Source organism: Odocoileus virginianus, chromosome 16, assembly GCF_023699985.2.
Source record: "Odocoileus virginianus isolate 20LAN1187 ecotype Illinois chromosome 16, Ovbor_1.2, whole genome shotgun sequence".
Classification (NCBI taxonomy): Eukaryota; Metazoa; Chordata; class Mammalia; order Artiodactyla; family Cervidae; genus Odocoileus; species Odocoileus virginianus.
This window is the reverse complement of record NC_069689.1, coordinates 49,273,885-49,296,582: the sequence shown is the minus strand read 5'-3', so window position 1 is coordinate 49,296,582 and position 22,698 is coordinate 49,273,885.

Genomic DNA, 22,698 nt, shown 5'->3' with positions numbered 1-22,698 from the left:
TGGCTACATTTCACAAAGATGATGTTGAGTGCAAGAAACCAGGCACTGGTTGTAGGATTCCATCTACAAACAGTTCAAAGCAGACAACGCTACTTGATAGGGATTGATGTGAAGCTGTTGATTGGGAGAAGACGTGAGAGAGACCACTCATGTCTGAGAGGTCTTCAGAATCAGTGCTTGCAACATCCTGATTCTTCATCAGTATGATATTTCTACAGGTGTGTTGGCTATGAAAATTCATCCAACTTTACACTAATTATCTGTGCAATTTCTGTCTATATTTTTATAATTCTCTAAAAAACATTTCTTTAAAATGAAAGGCTTTAAAAAATGGAAATATTTTTTAGACTTACATCTGTGTTTTCAGAGCAATTTCTCACAGATGGGGAAACTGTCATGTTCTAGCTATACAAGATTTTTTCTTCCCTGTGAAATGCAAAAATTTTAAACAAGGATGAAAAAATTTTCAATTTTGCCTAAGGCAAATATATGAAAATTCGTGTGGCAGAATTGCTGAAAGTGAAGTGTATGTTTTCACCATATGAATCATAATGAAAGGGGGCTTTATTTCTCCTTAAAGATGGCTAAAATTTTAATTTTGCAAATTTTATGACATGATAATTATGATGTCATTAGTCACTGCAGTGCAATATCGACGTGGTTTAAAAAAAGACTTCAGTCTGTTATTCTATTTACTCCACTTCATTCCTGAAAATACACAGACACACACACAAACATACACACGTGCACATCTTGCCTGGACCTTCATTTCCTTGCTTATAAGATAAAAATTCATGTTTTTTTATTTGACTTATTTATAATTTAAAAAATTTTAAGTGGCTATAGATGTGTATTTGAAGCGGTGAAATTTTCAAGAGTTCTGCAACCCCAACTCAGCAAATATTGATCAACTTCATTGAAACACATAGAATGATGGAATTCTAATAAAGAGAAGATAAGCTAATTTAATTTTTTAATCTCTGTCCACATATGTGTAGATAGAAGCAAACATATGCATATTACACACATGCTTCTGTAAAATTGGGCAGTTTATCTTGAATAATTCATTGTTTGTGGAAGTGGTAATTGGAATTAAATTTAATCTCCATCTTTGCAGCAAGGAACAGTATTTGAAAATAGAAAACCGAACACATGAATCTGTTGTTTCCTCTCCAGGATGTCACCAGGCTTGTCCACTGGCAAGCTGCATAAGCAGTAGTGTCACAGCATGGGACAGCTGAAACGCTGACAGGTACTTGCAGACACAGACCTGATGGGGTCAAATACTCCAAAATCTGCCTTGTTTGCTGATCTTTTAATCGGATTCAACTCGACTGTGGCCGTAGCACAAGGCTTTCTGACAGTATGTGACAGCATATGACAGCAAAATATTTTGATTTTTCCCCATTTGATGATATTTCAGATTTTTGCAATCCTTTGTAAACTAGCACAGTGTTGTCTGGAAAATGATACAGGCAGTTAATTGTACTGGATGCTTGCATTGTCTCTTACATTTCTGCTGAATCCTAAGTTAGTGAATGAATCTTGTATGTTGAGGGTAATAGGCCATGTAGATTGTCAGTGACCCCAAGAATAGAAAAATAAAAAAATAACCATAAACCCACAGCTCCAAACCCAGAATGGTCAGAAACTCCAAAGAAATGTGCACAGCTTTTTTTTTTTTTTTTAAATCTTTTGAGTCTCTTTCCAACAATTGCAGAGGTAACTTCTAGAAGTATAGAAGGGGAAAATGTGCAACTTATCAATCTATTACTTACAATAGGTCTTAAAATTCTTCTTATTCTAACCTCTTTACAAACTCTTTGGGGATACAAGAAGGATTTGGGAAGGAAAATAGAGAGCAAGAGAAATCTACTAGAAAGCCATTTTTTAATAAGCTCACCATAAGCCCCTAAATGTTTCAAACAAGTCTTTCCCCATCAGTTTTGAAACCTAAACAAAATGAAATTAAATTTGCATTAAACTTTCATTATCATGGAAATTATTTTCTAATTTAAATTCATGTCCTCTTGATGTTGATATTTTTAATTGTTCTGGAATAAAACAGATGTATCCTCCGTGGCTTCCCATCAAGCTTAGAATAAAGTCCAAGGTCTATTTCCAACATCCTCTTGTGTTTCTCTTCTTGCCCACTCCACTGGAGGTATGCTGGCTTCTTTACCTTAAGCACATCAAACTCTTTTCTGCTAAAGGACTCTGGGCATGCCCTTCCCTCTGTCTTGAGTGTCCCCTCTCCACCTCTCAAACTCTCAGCGGAGTTTGCCTCTGTGCATCTAATCTGTCCTCCTCTATCACTTCGATTGATGTTCCTCACCTTCCTCCACCCACCACCACCCAGGACCATTCACTCTCATTTTACCATTTCACTTTCTTGGGCCGTTCTTCCCCCTTTGACCTGCTTACCCAAGTGCTTGCCAGGTGGCTCAGTGGTAAAGAATCTGCCTGCTAATGCAGGAAATGTGGGTTTGACCCCTGGGTCAGGAAGATCCCCTGGAGAAGGAACTGGCAAGCTACTCTAGTATTCTTGCCTGGGAAATCCCAAGAACAGAGGATCCTGGTGGGCTACAGTCCATGGGGTTGTAGAATTGGACGCAACTGAGTGTGTTCATCAGCAAAAGGTGCAGCTTTAGGCAGACAGCTTCAGTGGCAGTTTTAGGTGGACATAACCAGTTAAGTTGTTGCTGAATTCATCCTTAGTGCCATTTTCAGTCAGATTTCTGAAGCATCTGAAAACAGATATTAGATCTCCCTTCATTCAAATACCAAAATAAAACCACTTTCAAGTACAGACTAGATAATAAGTGGTAACTTCAGACTTTGTGTGATGAATTTGCACCACTGAGAATTCAGAAAGAGTGTAAAAAGATGCAATATAATTATCTAGCTTAGAACTGGACTATTTAAATCTATTGCCATGACCCTGATGAAGGGCCCATAATGGTCCTGGGTACCATGACCTCAGCTGTATGTTTTCACATCCCCTATGGTCTCCCAGCTGTCCTTTGTCCTGCCTCCCTGGAGGCAGGAAGCTGTTTCAAAATTACTCTCTCTAAAACTCCATACCAACCTAATACAGAATTATTGAAACAAAAACTCTAGAACAGAAAATGACCTTGATGGCTTGATAAAGGGCACCTGGCTGAAGAGGAAGGAAATGGTCAATATATGCATATTACAAAGTGACACAGGGCAACGGACAAGGGCCAATTCCAGAGTGCCTGTTTCAGGGACGAGGTCGTTTCTTTCCTTCCCTTGAATTGTGCTTTCCTCCACAATGTGAGAAGTGTAGTGCTAGCTGGAGAATCCCAGGGATGGGGTTGCACAGAGTCGGACATGACTGCAGTGACTTAGCAGTAGCAGCAGCCTGGTGAAAGAAATGATATAAGAATTGATTTAAATTCATAAAATACTTCTTACCACTTACTGGTGTCAGGATGTAGGAATATAATTTTTTTTTTAATGTACAAAGCAATCCAGTTGTTACCTAAGGGCTTACCCACAAAGATGGCAGAATTATTTTTCCTTTTGCCCATGGAGGAATACCTTTTATCAAATGGACACCATTGTTGAAAACCCTTGGACTACCCTCCATGAGATAAATCACTGTTCTGCAATTTGTCGGTTGTAGGACCTTGGCTGGTAATCAAAACCCTGTGCTTTGATTTCTTATTCCATGAAGCAGGAGTTATGGTGCCCTTTTCATGAGGCTGGTGTGATTGAAGCATTTAATGCTACCACAAGTGAAGAGCCTAGAAAAGGGCCTCACCTGTAATAAAGAGTTAGTGGGTATTGGCTGATACTAGCTGTTACTATACTTCTTGGGAGATTCCCTGGTCACTCAGTCGGTAAAGAATCTGCTTGCAATACAGGAGACCTGGGTTCAATCCCTGGGTTGGGAAGATCCCCTGGAGATTGAAATGGCAACCCACTCCAGTATTCTTGCCTGGAGAATGCTTTGGACAGAGGAACCTGGCAGGCTACACTCCATGAAGTTGCAGGGTTGGACACAACTGAGCGACTAACACTTTCACTTTACTTCTTGACAAGATGAGTCAAAATCATAAGCAGTACTTGCTTTGTTCTCAGTGTGTACCAACCTGAGTAATTATAAGATTAATTTGATGAATGTAGAGTTCTAATATGATTGATAGCCCACAGAATACCAGAAAGAACATCATTTTACAGTCAAGCTGATGCAAATTCAAATCTCAGCTCAAGTATATAATGGAGCTTTGTGAACTTGTGAAAATATTTGTCTTTTCTCTGAGTCTTAATTTTTTTCTACTTATAAAACATAGATAATAGCATTCACTTTATGCTGTGTATATTTGAAATAACCCATGTGGCCTAGCTTGATGCTTGACATTTAGAAAAACAAGCTATTGATTTTAGTTATTATTCTTTAAATGGCAATTTTATCAATGGAATTATACTTGTTTTTCTGTGTCTGTTTAAAAAAGTGAAGCAAATGAGTCAATCTGTAAAAACGTAGTCCTGATAGTTTTATAAATGATTCTTCATGACAGTGTAGATCTTATCATAGTGTCTATTGATTTTTAAACTTTTTTCCTGAAGGTATCAGTTCTCACTTATCATATATTTCCTGAGCATTAATATGTGCTAGTACTCTAGGTAATTATATTATCACAGATAAAGGTTAACATGCTACTCTGTCTTTCATCAGTATCTAGTGAATACCAGGTATGTGATATAAGGAAAATAAATTTGTAAAATCATAAGGACTTACAGTCTCATGGGAGACATAAGGCATAAATGGCAAGCAAGTTGGATGATAACTGAGATAAAAAAAAAAAAAAATATATATATATATATATATATATAAGTTCAAAAACAACAGCACCAGAGCTGTCCAAGATCAGGGCAAAATCAGTGATCAAAAGTAGAGAGAGGAAGGGGTAAGAAGTCAGAAGAGGAACTGCAGCCAGCTGGCAGATGCCCCGAGGGCCCTGAGCTGAGCTCTGGGCCTGGTGTCTGGACTGAAGGTCCTGCCTGTGGGGAGAACAGAAGATGGAGGGAGTGGTGTCAGTCAGAGCAAGAGCTGAGAAAACCCAAGGTGTGGCTCCAGACCAAAGGATAGAAAGATTCACTGTGGATGGCTGGGGAGGTGGACGAGGGTGGAGTCTTTGGGAAACATTGTGAGTCTTATTAATAGACTAAGAGGTTTGAAGTTGTAGTCAACAGCAATGAAGTTATTCAAGAGTTTGGGCAGAATGATGTGGACTAAAGAGGGCTTTGCCAGGAGGAGTCTGGCTTCAGCAAAAAGAAAGAACTGGAACAGGAGATGCTGGAATTCAGGAGGCAGACGAGATATCATTCTGGTTGTCAAGAGAAGAACTCACTGGACAAAGGGATCACGAAAACATAAAGAGTAAAGCGGTCTTAAAGAAGAATAACTAACAATTAAGAATCTATTAAGGCAGCTGGAGTGTTGGGAATACTTGGAGAGAAGGAAAGGGCAAAGAAATGCAAGACTAGTGACTGAATGAGATGGAGAATAGTACCAAACTCATCATGGGAATAGGGCTGTTGAAAGGCTGGCTGGTTTGGAAGGAGAGACCATATGTTCTTTTGGAGCACTTCACTCTCCGCATGCTAACACTCATGATTGCAAATTTTCCTCTCTGACTCAAATTCTTGGAGGAACAAAATTTTAACTTATTTTTGGTGAATCCACAAGTATTGCTTTTTTGCGTAGAATAAGCCCTTGATTTTTTTTTTTTTTTTTAATGGATTAGGAGACAGGAAGAGGAAAAAGTTGTTTCAACACGGAAGGGTTGGTTCCCCCAAAATCACAAAAAAGCCTCTACATAAGAACAGGACTACAGGTGTTCATTAAGATGGGAGCAGTGGCTTTAAGGAAACCTAAATCAATGGTAGAAGTGTAAGAAATGGTGCAGGGAGTTTGTAGTATAGTCAAGCAAAGAGGCAGGATAAAGCAGGTATGGCCTATTTATTTAGTAATTCCAACAGTGAAAACAATAGAAAAATACAGTAGAATTTAGAAGAGCTCTTCTAATTAGAAATTAGAAGAGAAAAATTGATTCCTCCACCCCAGCAAAAAGAAATCCTGAAGGGAATCAACCTGAAGCTGGAACTCCAATGCTTTGGCCACCTGATGCAAAGAGCCGACTCACTGAAAAAGACCCTGATCCTGGGAAAGACTGAAGGCAGGAGGAGAAGGGGACGATAGAGAATGAGATGAGTGGATGGCATCATCAACTTAATGGGGATGAGTCTGAGTAAACTCTGGGAGATGGTGAAGGACAAGGAAGCTTGGCATGCTGCAATTCAGGGGCTTGCTAAGAGTCAGATACAATTTAGCAATTGAACAACAATAAATCCAGTAAAAAAGGGAAATATGGATGTGGCTAATGAAAAAAATTGAAAAAAGGAGGCTCTTTAAAAAAGAAAATTCAAGTGAACAATATCACACTACAGATGGTAAAAGAAGAGAATCGCCAATTTCTCTATGACAGAAAAGAATGAAAAAAAATATAGATCCAGAGAGATGGTGATTAGAGAAAGAGGAAATTCATCAAATGCAATCTCTGATACATTCAATAATGAATTATGGGCTAATGATGGTTCTTCAATGTGCATTAAAGTGTTATGGATTAACCTGAGTAGAAGTTGCCAATTAACTGAAGTCCATGCAGCAGATAATACTTGGAAGCAGTGCTAAGTCATGTCTCTGAAGTTCAATGTAAAACATGAAATGCACGTCCAGAGGTGCAGCCCTGTGAGTTTACCATGATTAGTTTTCGTAAAACAAGTAATGGTCATAACCCTAGACAATGATTTTCAGTCAAAAGTAACAGTAAGTTTGGGGACTGTAAGCCAGATTAATAGTTGTTCAGCCGCGCAGTTGTGTCCGACTCTTTGTGACCCCACGGACTGCAGCATGCCAGGTGTCTCTAGGAATTTGCTCAAACTCAGGTCCATTGAGTTGGAGATGCTGATTAGTAGTAATAATCATAAGTAGGAGGACATCTTTCAGCACGTTTTGGTGAACTGGGAGTACCAATGAGTAAGTCTTATAGTCCCTAGTTGCTTGACAAAATATAGTTTGGCAAAGGACATTCGTTTCATATTATGAATCTATATTTTACAAAAACATCATTCTAGAATTTGGGTAGTAATAGGTCAACATACTCAGGGAAGCAGGGCAAAGAGGGAGGTTGGTTGGTTTCATGTAGTCAAGCTCCAAGAAGGCAGCAATCAAAGGGAGGGATAAGGAAAGTGCCATAAGGCCAGATTTTATGTGAGAAATTGAACCGAGTGAATGGAAAGTGGGAAGGAATCATTTTTTTTTTTTTTTTGCAGGCAACAAGCTCAGTGTCTCGAAATCAGGACCTCAGACAGGGATCCTGAAATAAGGGCTCGGGGGTCTCAGTGAAAGACCTGTGAAGTGGAATTCAGACTCTGAAAGTACAAATACACAGTCATAGGCATCAGGGGCTCTGAAAGGCATTTCTGTAACTGCCAAGAACAATAACAACAAAAATAGTGCCTTACATGAATACAGTGCTTCATGCTTACACATGTCTGCCACTTATTTTATATTATTTGATACGCTTATAGCAAAGCCAGAGGGTTAGATAACTCACTGTCACAAAGGAAATTTTAGTAGATAAGATAAGGACTTGGGCTCCTAATTTATTTATTCATCAATCCATTTGTTCAATCCATTTAATTTTGTTCAACCTTGTACCTAAGGGCTTGGGAAGCCTGAGGATGCTATATTGAAATGTGGGCTGAATTCTCCTAGAAGAAGCAAGTGGGTGCACTTGGCTGGTGACAGCAGGTGACATTAGGTTGTAAGGACTAAGACCATCTGTTTTATTCAGGCTTATATCTTTTATTGCTTAAGAATAATTTTGAAAGTTTGGTATTATCCTAAGCTGGAGAATATATCAATATATGCTTTGGGATATCTTTAAGTTCATAAACATATTAGCTTTCTTTGAAATTCAGAAGTGAAAAAAAAAAGTGAGGTAAAATTGTCCTCCTTTCTATAAAACCATTGAGAATGGACAGGACTGCCCACATTTTCTGTAAGTTCCATAAAATTGTCTGTTGTTGTTATAATTCCGTAGGCATCACGCTCCTCTAGTAAAATGATGTATGGAGCAATCGTCTGGTAGGGGCTGATGGGATGTAAATGAAACTAATTAAGGAAATGTCAAACATAATTAATAAAACAGGTTTAAGTTGCAAAAGCCCTGTCAGTGGAATGAATGGAGGGGAGCATCGCTGCCTATTGTTGGGCGCACTTTTCCCCTCTCCCCTCTCCTCTCCAGGCTTTATTTAGCATCGTTCAATTAGACCCTAAAAAGCTACTTGAAGCTCACTTTTCTACCTCACCTTCTCTTAGCTTGATCCCATGGAGAGGGAGGAATATAAATTTGCCTGTCGGCCTGCAGCTTGGAAAAAATTAATTGCCAACTCCTCATCTTTTCCAAGTACTACAGGACATTAACATAACCAATTTGCTTGAACTCCTCACTGGCTGCCTAATAGAGCATCTGACCAGCTGATAAAACCAGGGTGTTGCTGACGCCCCCTTATTATTATCAGCATTTTCATAATATACAAATATTACAGCGGCATGATTCACGGGCTCCATTTATTATTGATAAGAACAAAAAAAGGGGGGAATTGGAAATGACAAAACGGGTGAGCGACCTACAATTATGGCAAGCAAATTAGGGTATGTGGTAGAGTCAGTTACATTTGCCTAGGAGTAATGATGCCCGAGACCTTTCCCTTCCCCCGGGATGGGAAAAATAATGGATTCCCTTGCAGCTGCAGATGGGGTAGGAGAAGGCTGTCATCGGCACTGTGTTTACATAAGTTCGGCTGAGCGAGTGGCCAGCAGGCCAGCCTGGAGTGTTCCAGTCAGCTCCAATCATTTCAGCCACTGAAGCAAAAGTCGCTCAAAAGCTGGTTTCTGGGAGGGGTGGAAAACAGGAGTGGGCGCTGGGGAGTTCGAGAAGATTCTTGCTTGAACATCAACAGCTGCGTTTGCGAGGAGCTTTTTGAGCCTTGTCAGTTCCTAGACAAGGGTGATAACCTTGAAAAACCGAGGCCAATCAACTTTTAAGTGGGGAGATAAAGATGAAATGTGGTTTCGGTTAACTTACAGACCCCGGTCCATTCTCCTTCTAGATTATCTCAATTCAGTTCATGTACAATCACACACACACACACACACACACACACACACACACACACACACACTCTCTCTCTCTCTCTCTCTCTCTGTCACACACACACACTCACATACACACACTTTCTCTCACACACACACACTTTCATATACGCACACAGTCACACATTTTCAAACACCCCCCCCCCCCCACACACACACACACTCACATAGTTACCTAGTATTTACTGCCATTTGACACATATTCATTGAGCATCCATATTTGCCAGATCAGGAGGAGGAAGACATAGTGTATGTACTCAAGTTTAAAGGGTCGATTGCGAATTCAAATTAGTTAGAACTAATACACACAGATTTTATTTGTAAGTAAATTCCTTTAGAAAGAGCCTTTGGTAATACATACATGAGACGTGATGTATCCACCAAATCAGAAGACAATTTCCAAACATAATGATTATTAGCAAACACTTTTAACAGCACCAGAGGTGTGTACCTACTCTCAGCAAAAGTTAGTAGCTGAAATTTTCTATCAGTTAGAGAAAGCACAGTGAGCCTAGGACACCGAGTTATGCCAGAAAAGATGGAAGGACTTGAACATTAATGGTCTCAGACCAAAAGAACACAAGAGCTTGGAGCGCTACTGCTGTGCACGTTTGAGACTGTTTGGATTAGAGTGTATTCAATTTAACACCTTATAATAAAAATCCAAAGTGATGTCAGAGACAGAGTATATCAACAAATGTTATTTATGGGGAGGTTAAACATATTCTTTGTATTGTTCTTTCAACTTTTCTCTATGTTGGAAACTTTCTAAAACAAATTGTCTAAGGGGAAAATTCCCATTATTTCTGAATTATACAAAGAAATGAATCATGTAACTTGGCTTCAATTACATCATGAGCTAGTTATGAAAAGTTCATTTTGATTTAATCTGATTCATAAATATCTCAGCCCAGACCTTGATGCTGAAAATTGATACAATTCAATTTTATTAGATATTGAAAATATTTGAAAGTAGATTTATATATAAAAATAATGATTATTACAACTCAGTGAAAGAAATAAAACATTAGAATACTGCAATTACCCTTGGAGTTCCCTATGTGTCTTTATTCAGCCTCACCCTTTCTCATTCCCCTTAGAGGTAAACAATATTCTAAATTTCTAATTTTGTTATTCCCTTGCCATTTATCATGTGTGTGTGTGTGTGTGTGTGTGTGTGTGTGTGTGTGTGTGTATTTATGATGGAATTATATGTGCAATTTGTTACTATTGGGGCTTTTGCCCCAAATTACAATCTTTATAATATTCCATGTTGTTTCATATGAGGAGCGTGGTTATAACTCATTTATTTTCAGTGCTGTGTAGTATTTCAATGTACAAATAAAAAATGAATTATTTTTATAGATGTTTTTGTTACTTTTAATTTATAGCGCAAATATAGGCCTGTTTAGAATAAGCACCTAGAGAAACAATTGAAGCTATGTTCTCAAGTTTATCAGCATACACTTGTTCATAATAATTTCATATGCTTAAATGTCTATAACAAAAAGAATGTGGTCTTTCTGATAGCAGTTCTCTGCAATTCATTGAGACTTGCTTTATGGTGTACCTGAAAAGACAAGTTATTCAACAGTTATTGGAGGTAGATTTTTAAATATATGTATATTGGATGATTCTTAATTGTTCTATTCAAGTTGTCTTCAGACTTAGCAGGTATTTTTGTCTATATGACATCATATCACCCAATAAGAAGGTGAACGTGTCTTTTGTTTCCTGTGGGTCTATCCATCTTAATTACATAGAGCATATGTTATAGAATACTTTCTTTTGGGCAATGTCTGGATTTACCAGTATGTAAATTGTGAAAATCCTTTAATTTCTACAAGGCTTTTTAAAGTGATTTTCTGCTCTTCTTTTTCTGATTTTAATATAACTATACCAGCTTTCTTTTTACTTCTATCATTTCTGTATCCTGATATTTAAATGTTTCCTTTATTACCAGCACAAAGTTTGAAATTTAAAAAAAATTGACAGTCTTCATATTTTAACAAAAGCTTTAAGTCTATTTGTAATTATTTGATGGCTGATATATTTGGATTTATTTCTACTTTCATACTTTAAGACTTCTTGTCCTGACCTTGTTATATATGGTTTTTTTTCCCTCATTTCTTGCCTTCTTCTGTATGGATTCACTATTTTTTCTCATTTTCTGAACCAGATAAGAAGTTACAGATACAATGTCTATTTGTTATTGGTTATTTTAGAATTTACCATCCATACTTAAATTATCAAAGTGTAAATTCATCAACATATATAACTTTTCTATGAATAATTAAAAACTCTTTAAACAGTTTAATCTTGATTACTTTTCTCCTAATTCAAACTCTGTTTTGTCCAGTAATAATTTTTATCTTGTCTTTTGTAGCCATCATGTGCTTAAGTGAAAGTAAAGTCGCTCAGTCGTGTCTGACCCTTTGCGACCCCATGGACTGTAGCCTACCAGGCTCCTCTGTCCATGGGATTCTCCAGGAAAGAATACTGGAGTGGGTTGCCATTTCCTAGTCATGTCTTACTGTTTGTGACCCTTTGGACTGTAGTCCACCACGCATCTCTGACCATGGTTTATCCAGATAAGAATACTGGAGTTTGTTGCCATTTCCTTCTCCAGGGATCTTGTCTTTTAACTCCACAAATTATACATCATTGTTTTTGTTTTACATCTAATATTTATTTATAATTTAATATGCATGTTACAAGTATTTCATATGTTTATAATACCTTTTTCATTTCAGAATTTCCTTCTGGCATCATTTTTGTAACCTGAAGAAATTCATTATTTCTTCATTTTTCTTCCACTTTGGCTTCCATTTGGCTGTTAAGAACTTAGTTGGCAGCCTTACTATTGTCCTCTTGAACCTAATCTCTCCTTTCTCTGTGGATGCAGTTAAGATTTTGGCTTTGCCTTTCATGTGCTGCAGTTTCACCGTTATGTGTCTAAACTTGGATTTTTTTTTTTCTGTTTGTTAGTCTTGCCACTTGGGCTTCCTGAATTTGTGAATTGATATCTTTTACCACTTCTAGAAAATTATAGACATTTCTTCAGACATTGCTTCCTTCTCATTCTTTCTCTCCTTTCCTTCTGGCTTTCATATTAGGTATTTATTAGATCCTCTTACTCTTTCTTCTGTGTTTTTAAATCCATTTTTCCTTTATCTCCTTCTTTTTATTTCTCTGTACTGCATTCTGGATACTTTCTTCAGTTTTCTCATCTTTTTAATAATTCTCTCTTCAGCTGTGTCTTTTCTGATGTTTAAGTATTCTACTGAATTTTAATTTTACTTGTTATAGCTTTCATTTCTATAAGTAACATTTGGCCATTTTTCAAATATGCATGGTTCTTTTATTATCCCTCCTTTCTCATGTTTTCAATCTTTTATTACTTTAAACATATTTTTCATATTTATTTTATACTTTGTGGCAGATGATACTCAAATCAGAAGACTTTTGCAGTCTAATTCTGTTCTTTAGCTCTTGGTGAATTTAGGTTCTTTGCATTTTTTGACTGCCAATTCATATTTTTTTGAACTTTTCCAGTGTGAATTCTTTGAGACCTGGTTTGACAGGGAGATCTTCTGAGGAGAGATTTTGTTGTTTTGATTTGGTTTGACTTTGTTCCGGCAGAGTGCCTACTTGCATTACACAGCCAGACGCACATTAAAATGTATCCTCAACTTGAGATATTTCAGATTACTTGGGTATCATGAATTCAGCCTTCAAATCTATACGAAGGTCAACTAACAGTTATTCTTTTTCCCCTTTAGTGCTAATTTTTGACAATTTTCCTTACCGAGAGGTCTTTATGTATAATTTTATCTCTTTCTTACTCTAACTGTGAAACATAAGTCACTGGAGTCCCAGCTTCATATACAAGTGTTTTATTAGACTCCTCTCCTTGGTTGAGCTGTAGGATTTATGTCTTGTTCTTCACACACACTATGAGTCCCTGCAATCTTGAATTCAACTTTACCGGGTTTTATATCTAACGTCAAAGTTTTAGGCCAGGACAGAACATTTTTTTTTTTGGCTGTGATGCATGACTTGTGGTATCTCAGTTCTCTGACTGACCAGGGATTGAACCCATGTCCACAAGAGTCCTAACTGCTGGACCTCCGGGAAATTCCCAGAACTTTATTTCTTTGGACTTCTGTTAGATATTAGCTTGTGAATAGTCTTTATTTTCTTTTCAGCTCATGAAAGCACTTAAAAGGATTAAATGAGTATATGTTTCCGTGTGTTCAGCATTTCATATGTTTCACATTTTATATGTAATATAATAAAAAGTTATTTTAGGTGGTATATAAAATTAAAATATCACATGTAATATCATAATTTTAAATCCAGTAAATTTAGCAGTGTGCAATATTGCACACTCTTTCAATAAGATTTTATTTGTTTTATGTCAATGTTGCATAAATTTCTGATTTCTAAAGGAAAGTCTGAAAAACTATTCTAAACCTTTCTTATTTAAGCCAAGGAGCATGGCTCAGATGGTAAAGATCCTCCTGCAACACAAGAGATGAGGGTTCAGGCCCTGGGTTGGGAAGATCTCCTGGAGGAAGAAATGGCAACCCATGCCAATATTCTTGCCTGGGAGACCCCATGGACAGAGGAGCCTGGTGTGCTATAGTTCGTAGGGTTGCAAAGAGTCAGACACAAATGAGTAACTAAGCATACCCACCACACATGCACATATTGTAATTCTAATAGTGGTTAAATTTTTTAGAAACTAGACTACATAGGTAAGTCAGTATTTGTAAAGGCCTGGTAAAGAACTTGACAAAGCAGGAAATGATAGCTGTCATCATCATTACCATCATCTACATTTCATCACCTTCTCTCCTCATGTCCCAATGTATTTTATGAATGCAAAAAACGATTTTTCTGGATATGAAAGTTTCAGTATTCAACATACATTTTAGAAGCATTCAGAGAGACATACATTTTGCTAAATGAGAGAGAGCACACAATGCACTGTTAGTAGGTCTACAGGGGGAAAAACTGTAATGGGACTAGGGCATCTTGGATGAACACTATGTCCTATGTTTTGCTGTTAACATGCTCTATTCGCCAGTGGAGTTTTAAGGAGTAGAATTCAGGCTAATAAGCTGCTCATTTGCAGGTACATTTCCCACCAAACTGAAAAACAACCTTAGTTTTCTAATAACCTGATTGGAGTCCTGCAGAGGTGCAGTCCTTTGTTAGCAACTCATCTTAATAGAAATGAATCACTTCCATTGCAATGCTCTTACCACACATTCTCATGTTAGAGTACCGCAGATAAGAAACTCCTACTGATTCGAGATGCTTGTTAGTTCTCTGAGCTAATGTATAAATTGCATCATTTGGGGGCTTTGATTCTTTTTTCTAATATACACATATTAGGGTGGTGCTGGAAATATCTGCTAAATTAACCTTGTATTTTGTCTTTGGCCTGAAATAAACCTTAAACTAATTTTTGAAATATATCTCATTTCTTTTCATCTCTTCCCCATTGGCCTCATCTCACAAGGATTATAAAATCTGAAATATTCATACAAGGGAAAGTTTGTTTCCACTATATGTTTACCTTGGCTGGAATCAAAATGGCTCTTAAAAAAAAGGAGCCAACCATGGGTCTTTGGGGGCTAGTTCAGCAGATTTAAAAGATTTTAAACTGTTAGCTAATATCTCAGATTTTGAAATTACAGTAGGTTCTCTGAATCCACAGGTTTTGCATCTTTGGATATTAAGAGTGAACTGTATGTGTTCATTGTCATATGCTGCTTTATACAAGGGGTTCAGCCTACACAGGGACTCCTGTAGACAATACCCCGCAGACATCAATGAATGACTATATATTGATTATTAAATTGTCAATTTATGTCTATCTAAACTTTTGTTAGTTTAATTGTTTAAAATTAAACAGTATATACAATGCTGGCAATTGCATGTGAAGACATTTTCCATTTTTTCTTACTTTCTCTTAACTGTAAAATTTCTCCTATATATCAAGTGTAAAGTGTCTCCCATTTAGAAAGTACATATGATCCTTAAAATTATACTTGGGCTTTTGTAACAATGTTCCGATCTTATTCTTTATTTCTAACAGTTTATCATTTATTTCTAGCAGCAAGATGTCCTTGCCAGTTGGAGGCCTGAGTTAGAAAAGGCATCTATTCTAGAGAAGTGGTAGATATTGATCATTTCATATTAGAATTAAAACCAGAGAAGGTGTTTATAAAATTTAGCAAATTTTAGAGGTTTCCAAGTGCCATTCACTTTTGTGAATATACAACTCCATTCCCTTGTAACTTTATGGATCATTATACTCAAAGAAATATATTATAACTCAAGAGGCTTTGACTATGACCCAGTATTTCAAAGACCTCCTTTGTTTTCAGCATATTTGCATGCACATATAGTGCTTTGATGCTGGTGTCCACCAAAATTGAATGGACAGGTCAGTATTCCAGACAACCAGATTTTCAAAGGGAGTGACATTAACTGATTACTTATAGCTCATACACTTGTCCTTATGTTCAACACATAAAATGCCAGTTCATTAGCTGGTCACAGGAACCCCACTCTATCTATCAATCCATCATCTAGCTACCCGAGGCTATACCTGCTTTGAGTCAGCTCAAAAATTCCAGTTAAGGAGTATCCTTCAAAATCTTCAAATGGTCTAGATCATCAAAAACAAAGGAAGACTGAGAAACTCAGAGCCAAGAAAAGCCTAAGGAGACATGATAACTACCTATAATGGGGTATCCTGGATGACATCTTGGAACAGAAGAGATATTAGGTAAAAACTGAAAAAAAAATATGAATAATGTATGGACTTTCATGTGTCAGTATTGGCTCAGTAATTTTAACAAATGTATCATAGTAATATAAAATGTTAGTAATTTGGAAAGCTCAGTGCAAGATGTATGGGGACCCTATGTACTATTTTTGCCTTTTTTTCTGTAAATCTAAAGTGACTCTAAAAATAAAGTTTATTGTATATATATAAAGGAAGAGATACTAAAGGAGAAAAAAGTTGTGCTCAGGTAAAGACATTGTTTAGATCATATGTCAAAGGTAAAGTTATTTTGAAAGAAGTTTTTGGATACAGAGCATGTAGTTTTGATAGAGAATGGTAACATTTCCCTATCATGTCAATGGTGCTCTTACCCAGGCTCTGGTTAGCCTAGATTTTATATCTACTTTATTTCTGTAACAAAATTATTTCTGATATCTTTGCCGGAATGAAAAATAAAAAAAGTATAGTCTTATAGAGAGAGTTCCTTAAAGACGAAAAGCTGAGGTCCTCACATTTAAACCAATAAATCCAAGATACAGGTAAGCCAAGAACTTGGGGTGTACTTATGGTGAGCCTGGCTTCCCTCAGGGCTAAATTCTCCAGTTTAGTTGTCCTTGTGTGGACTGGGCCACGCAAGGCTTGAGACCCTCAGTGGATTTAGTTTTTCAGATCGCTGGTAGCAGGCAATGCTTATAGAAGGATTACCCCTAAATGTTCCTTGTGGTTAACATTAATTTACCTAAAGAAAAGAGAGAAGGGGGAGAATAAGAAAGGGAGGAAGGACTGGAGGAGGAGAAAGAAAAGGAAGAAATCAACTCACCAAGAAGAGGTACATTTTCCCATTTTTCTTGAGGAGAGAAAAAAAAGAAAGAAAAAACAGCCCAAATGGTATTTATAAAAACCGCATAAGTTGTATTTTGGACGTCAAAAATGGTAGCTAGGGCAGCTGGCTTTGGAGGCTGAATTGTTCCTTTACTTGGTTCCATTGCCAGGCATGGATATGACCAGAGAATCAAAACCAAACAAGGCGCTGAGAAAGGAAGAAACCAAAGCTCAGTGCTAACAGCATCTCGTAGCTTCCGTGGGCAGCAGTATGCATGGGAGGAAGTGCAGCCCACCGGCAGGAAGCAAGGTGGTCCAGAGAATAAAGCAGACGGCAGCCTGGCCTCAGGAGGTCCCCCGCGTTTGGCAATGCAAACATGTCCTCCATCTACTTAACCATCTATCTGTCTGCAGAGACAGGAGACTAGATCAAGCCGGATCTCTCCGTCTCTCTCCATTGCTGTCTCTGGCTCTGCCTCTCTCTCTCCTCAGCCTTCCTTCTAATTAACCTGCTCCCCTATCATTTCCCTTCCTCTCCTTTCTGTCATCTCCATTTCACAGTATCACTTGCTCGGTGAAAAGAGGCTCAGACACGTTCTATTTAGAAAGTCAGTGTCTCACTAGGGGTGACAAGTCTTTCTTTGAGGTCATTTATCTAATTGCTCTTTGCAGATAAGAATTAATTAGCCCGATTATTTTTCTTCATTTTTGGATGGGTTCCCCACCTGAAGAGAAGAAATTCCTTGCTGTCAGTGATTAATTGCTCAGCCAGAAGCTTACTGCCTCGCATTTGTAATAAATGCCGACTAGCTCTTTAGGTCACATTAAGAACCAGGCAGGTTGTGGTATAATGTACAGGATAATAAAGCACTTGTATAAATAGGGGCAGCAGCATTTGATTTTGATTAAATATTTTAATACATCAAAGGGTGAAGGAGTTTCATGATACTGAAGGTAAGAGCCCCCATTTAGGGCAGGTTTTTTCTTTCCTTTGTGAGACATAAAAACGTTTCCAGGAGACATTTGCATGCAGAGCTTATCTCAAATGACCCCAGTGATCTGCGGGGAGGGGTTGTTTTTTAGGTTTCTGTTAGAGAACACCTAAAAGTATAAGCACCTTCAGGGACCAAATCTCTTTTGTTTCAAAGAAAGAAATGAGCTTCCTCTTGATTTACTTCCAAAATAATTTTTTTTTTTAAGTTGCTCTTGTTGCTGGAGTGTGTATGGGAGGTTTCCAGACCTCAACATAAAGTGATTAAATTCAAAGGTGAGCAAATCAAGATATGATAAAGGCCTGCTGCTATGCAATCCATCTGGAAAGAAGAAACACAAATCCAAGAGCATATCAGAGGATGTCTTAGACTTTTCAGCTACTCTAACAAACTACGATAGACTGGGTGACATAAGCAATAAACCATTTATTTCTCACAGTTCTGAAGGCTGGGAAGCAAGGTCAAGGTCCTGGCAGATTTGGTGTCTGGTGATGTCATTTCCTGATTCACGACTGGTGCTCTCTGGCTGTGTCCTCCATGACAGACGGGTAAGAGAGCTCTCAGATGCCTCTTTTATAAGAGCATAGATCCCATTTATGAGGATCTCATGGCTGAAGCACATCCCAAAGCTCTCACATCCTTGTACTCTCACACTAGGGCATCACACTCAGGATTTCAACATAGGAATTTGAGGGCAAAGCATGTTTTTTTTTTTACAGTCCAGCATTTTTTGTTTGTTTTAGTTGAAGGATCACTGCTTTATAGAATTTTGTTGGTTTCTGCCAAACATCAACATGGATCAGCCATAGGAATACATATGTCACTTCCCCTTGAGACTCTCTCCCATTTCCCACCCCACCCCTACTCCCGTCTAGGTTGTTACCGAGCCCCTGTTTGAGTTCCATGAATGATACAGAAAATTTCCATTGGAGGGGAAAACATTTAGGCCATCATAGAAGGAGAGTCTTCTATTCTGTGGATAGTTCACCTAAAGACATAGGTTTTAAATAATCTATGAAGACTGCTTCATTTTCGGTGATTATGTTAGAATTCTATAGATACAATTTTTGTGGCTATTTTAGGAAAAAAAGTAAACAACCCCAGGAGAAATTAAGTGTTTTATGAAGGCTGTGCTCATTTGAGCAAGTTAGGCAGAGACAGATCTATAACAGATTACTTCTGATTCCCAGGCCAATTTGCTATATATATAGTAATATTGTCTCTAAAAGGAATGAATATCCCTATGAAATGGATGATTTGATTAGTGAGAAGAATGCTTTCCCCAAGAAGATAAGTAATAGAACATTTATTCTCATTAAGCAATATTACTGAAAATAATCAAATCTAATATACTTTCACTTTAGGGAAATCCAACATGTAATTAAGAAACTTCTATAAAGATTTACTTAATAAATTTTATCCTATATTATATCTTTCTAAGGTTCAGTCAGTCAGTCTGTTCAGTCACTTAGTCGTGTCCGACTCTTTGCGACCCCATGAACCACAGCACGCCAGGCCTCCCTGTCCATCACCAACTCCTGGAGTCCACCCAAATCCATGTCCATCGAGTCAGTGATGCTATCCAACCATCTCATCCTCTGTCATCCCTTTCTCCTCCTGCTCTCAATCTTTCCCAGCATCAGGGTCTTTTCCAATGAGTTAGCTCTTTGCATCAGGTGGCCAAAGTATTGGAGTTTCAGCTTCATTATCAGTCCTTCCAGTGAACCCAGGACTGATCTTTAGAATGGACTGGTTGGATCTCCTTGCAGTCCAAGGAACTCTCAAGCGTCTTCTCCAACACCACAGTTCAAAAGCGTCAATTCTTTGGTGTTCAACTTTCTTTATAGTCCAACTATAAAGTTGGTTCAAATTTACTGAAAAATAAGAACCTGCATGTAGGAGATTCTTTATAAAAGCCTATTGATTAAATGAATGGACTAAATGAATGGATAAACAGCAAGGACCTACAGTATAGCATGGGGAATTATATTCAATATCCTGAAACCATCAAATGGGACTTATTTGACAAAGGTAGGTATTGGTAGTATTATATGTTCTCTTATCTGTTCTCTTGTGTGTTCCCTGGTGGTTCAGATGGTAAAGACTCTGCCTACAATGCAAGAAACCCAGTCTTGATCCCTGGGTCAGGAAGATTCCCTAGAGAAGGAAATGGCAACCCATTCCAATATACTTGCCTGGAGAATCCCATGGACAGAGAAGGCTGGCAGGCTACAGTCCATGGGGTCACATAGAGTCAGACACAACTGAGCAACTTCCACTATCTGTTCTCTTACTGTGGGTAACTCAAATGGTAAAGAATCTGCCCACAATTTGGGAGACCTGGGTTTGATCCCTGGGTAGGGAAGATCCTCTGGAGGAGGGCATCGCAACCCATTCCAGGACTTTTGCCTGGAAAATTCCATGGACAGAGGCACCTGGTGGGCTACAGCCCATGGGATTGCAAAGAGTTGGACATGACTGAGTGACTAACACACATATCTCTCTCTTATTTCCAGGTCCTCTTCTCTTAAGTTGCATAGAATAGAAACAACTGTTTCAGAAGGCCTCCAGCTACCAATTTTATTGAAAATTTTACTGATATAATTACATTAATACTTAATATGTGTCCTGAATGATTGAGATGATGCAATAGGAAGGTCTCTTCCATGTCAAAGGAGGAAGTTCTACGAATCTTTTAACATACCAAGGTCAATCACCTACCAATTTCAGATTTTTAGATCATATTGGGGAGATTTCCAATGCTATTTATTGGTTTTGCTTATATCAAGAGCCTCTTTTTATTCTGTTTTATAAATCTTACCACTATCTCTGAGCTCCTGGTTAATTGTAAATACAGAAATAGCTTGGAGATATTGCACTTTTGGTTCAAGATCATCTCAATAAGTGAATAATGCAATAAAGTGAATCACATGAATCTTTTGGTTTCCCAGTGTATATAAAAGTTATATTTACTCTACTGTAGTCTGTTAAGTATGCAACAGCATGCAGTTCAGTTCAGTTCAGTCGCTCAGTGGTGTCCGACTCTTTGCGACCCCATGAATCGCAGCATGCCAGGCCTCCCTGTCTATCACCAACTCCCGGAGTTTACTCAAATAGCATTATATCTTAATTAAAAATACTTTATTGCTAAAAATGCCACAATTACATCGCTAATCACAGATTACCATCACATCAAAGAGCACTAATCACAGATAATCATAGCAAATACAATAATGATGAAAAAGTTTGAAATACCATAAAAATTACCAAAATGTGATACAGAGACATGATGTGAACAAGTGCTACTGGAAAAATGGCATCAATAGGCTTGCTCCATACAGGTTGCCACAAACCTTCAATTTGTAAAAAGCACATTGTCTGTGAAGTGCAATAAATTGAAAGTGACAAAATGAGGTATGCCTGTAAGGGAGTTTTTCTTCTTCAACCACCTGTCAAGATTTCTAGGACTATTCTACATGAGTGAATGTTTCTGTTTTCTTTCACTTTCTTTTCTCAAAAATGATGAAATTAGCTAACAAGCTGTTGAGTTTAGATGTTTCATGCTGCCTTCTCTTCCTCTTGTGCTGTCATGAAAAGATTATGAGCAAGGGTGACATCCTTTGCTGTTTACATCAACACGTTGCAAATTACTTTATCTCATGAGAGAACTAATTGTTCTGTGATGATTCAAAATGGACATTTGTTTCATATTTTTTTTTCTTTTACGTTTAAATTGATAATTTATTCAGAAGGCTTTAGTCAGTATGCCTGAATTCAAAATACAGGCAAATCTGTTATAGGTCTAAAAAAACAAAAATAATATGATGCAAAGAAATTGCAGAAGTGTTTAGTGGTCAAAATGTAGAATAGCTCATTTATCAAGCCCAGCTTCTGTCCAGAGTTGGAACAAAAGTTGAATTAGCAAAGGGCTATGTGCCTCTCTTGTGATCATCTTTCAAATCTATTATGTCATTAAATATTAAGTAAGCTTACAAGCAAAAAAGCATTATAAAATCAGATTGGGTTAAACATTGTGAAGCTTCAAATAGAGATAAAAATAGCATGCACCTCATGGGGTTGTGATTTACTCGATTGGTATTTACTTATGTAAATTTCTGGCTCTGCCATGTAGCTTGTGGACTCTTTGACCAGAGACTGAACCTGGGACCCCGGAAGTGGAGGAGTGGCGTCCTAACCACTGGGCCATCAGAGGATTCCTGGGATTGGTGTTTATGAAGTGTTCAGGGAAAGGCCTGACACTTAGCAGCCATTATGTACATGTGCGTTAGGTAAAAGCTAAGGGTTACTATAAAACTTCTATACTTGAACCTTGAATCTATATGCTGAAAATAGAAACTAGATTGAGTATATAAACTGCTGCTGCTGCTAAGTCACTTCAGTCGTGTCCGACTCTGTGCGACCCCATGGACAGCAGCCCACCAGGCTCCTCTGTCCACAGGATTCTCCAGGCAAGAATACTGGAGTGGGTTGCCATTTCCTTCTCCAATATAAACTAGATCGTTCCAAATTTCTGTTTTCCAATAGAAATTAATTGCGCAAATTTCAGTCTACTATTCCTGGTTGAAGATATCTTCAAAAAGCATAAGCTGTGAAAAAAAGGATTCTATCAATGTATTAAACAAAAAGTATGTCAAATATATCTATGCTATGAAGACATACTAAATTTTACAGTCATGTTTTGGGTGACTAGAGGCCTCATTCAGAAATTTTGTATATCATAGTATATAGCATACTTCCCTTTTGCAGAAATATGAGTCCTAAATTCCCCCACGAGCACACTTTGCAAATATTTTTTCTTAGTATAG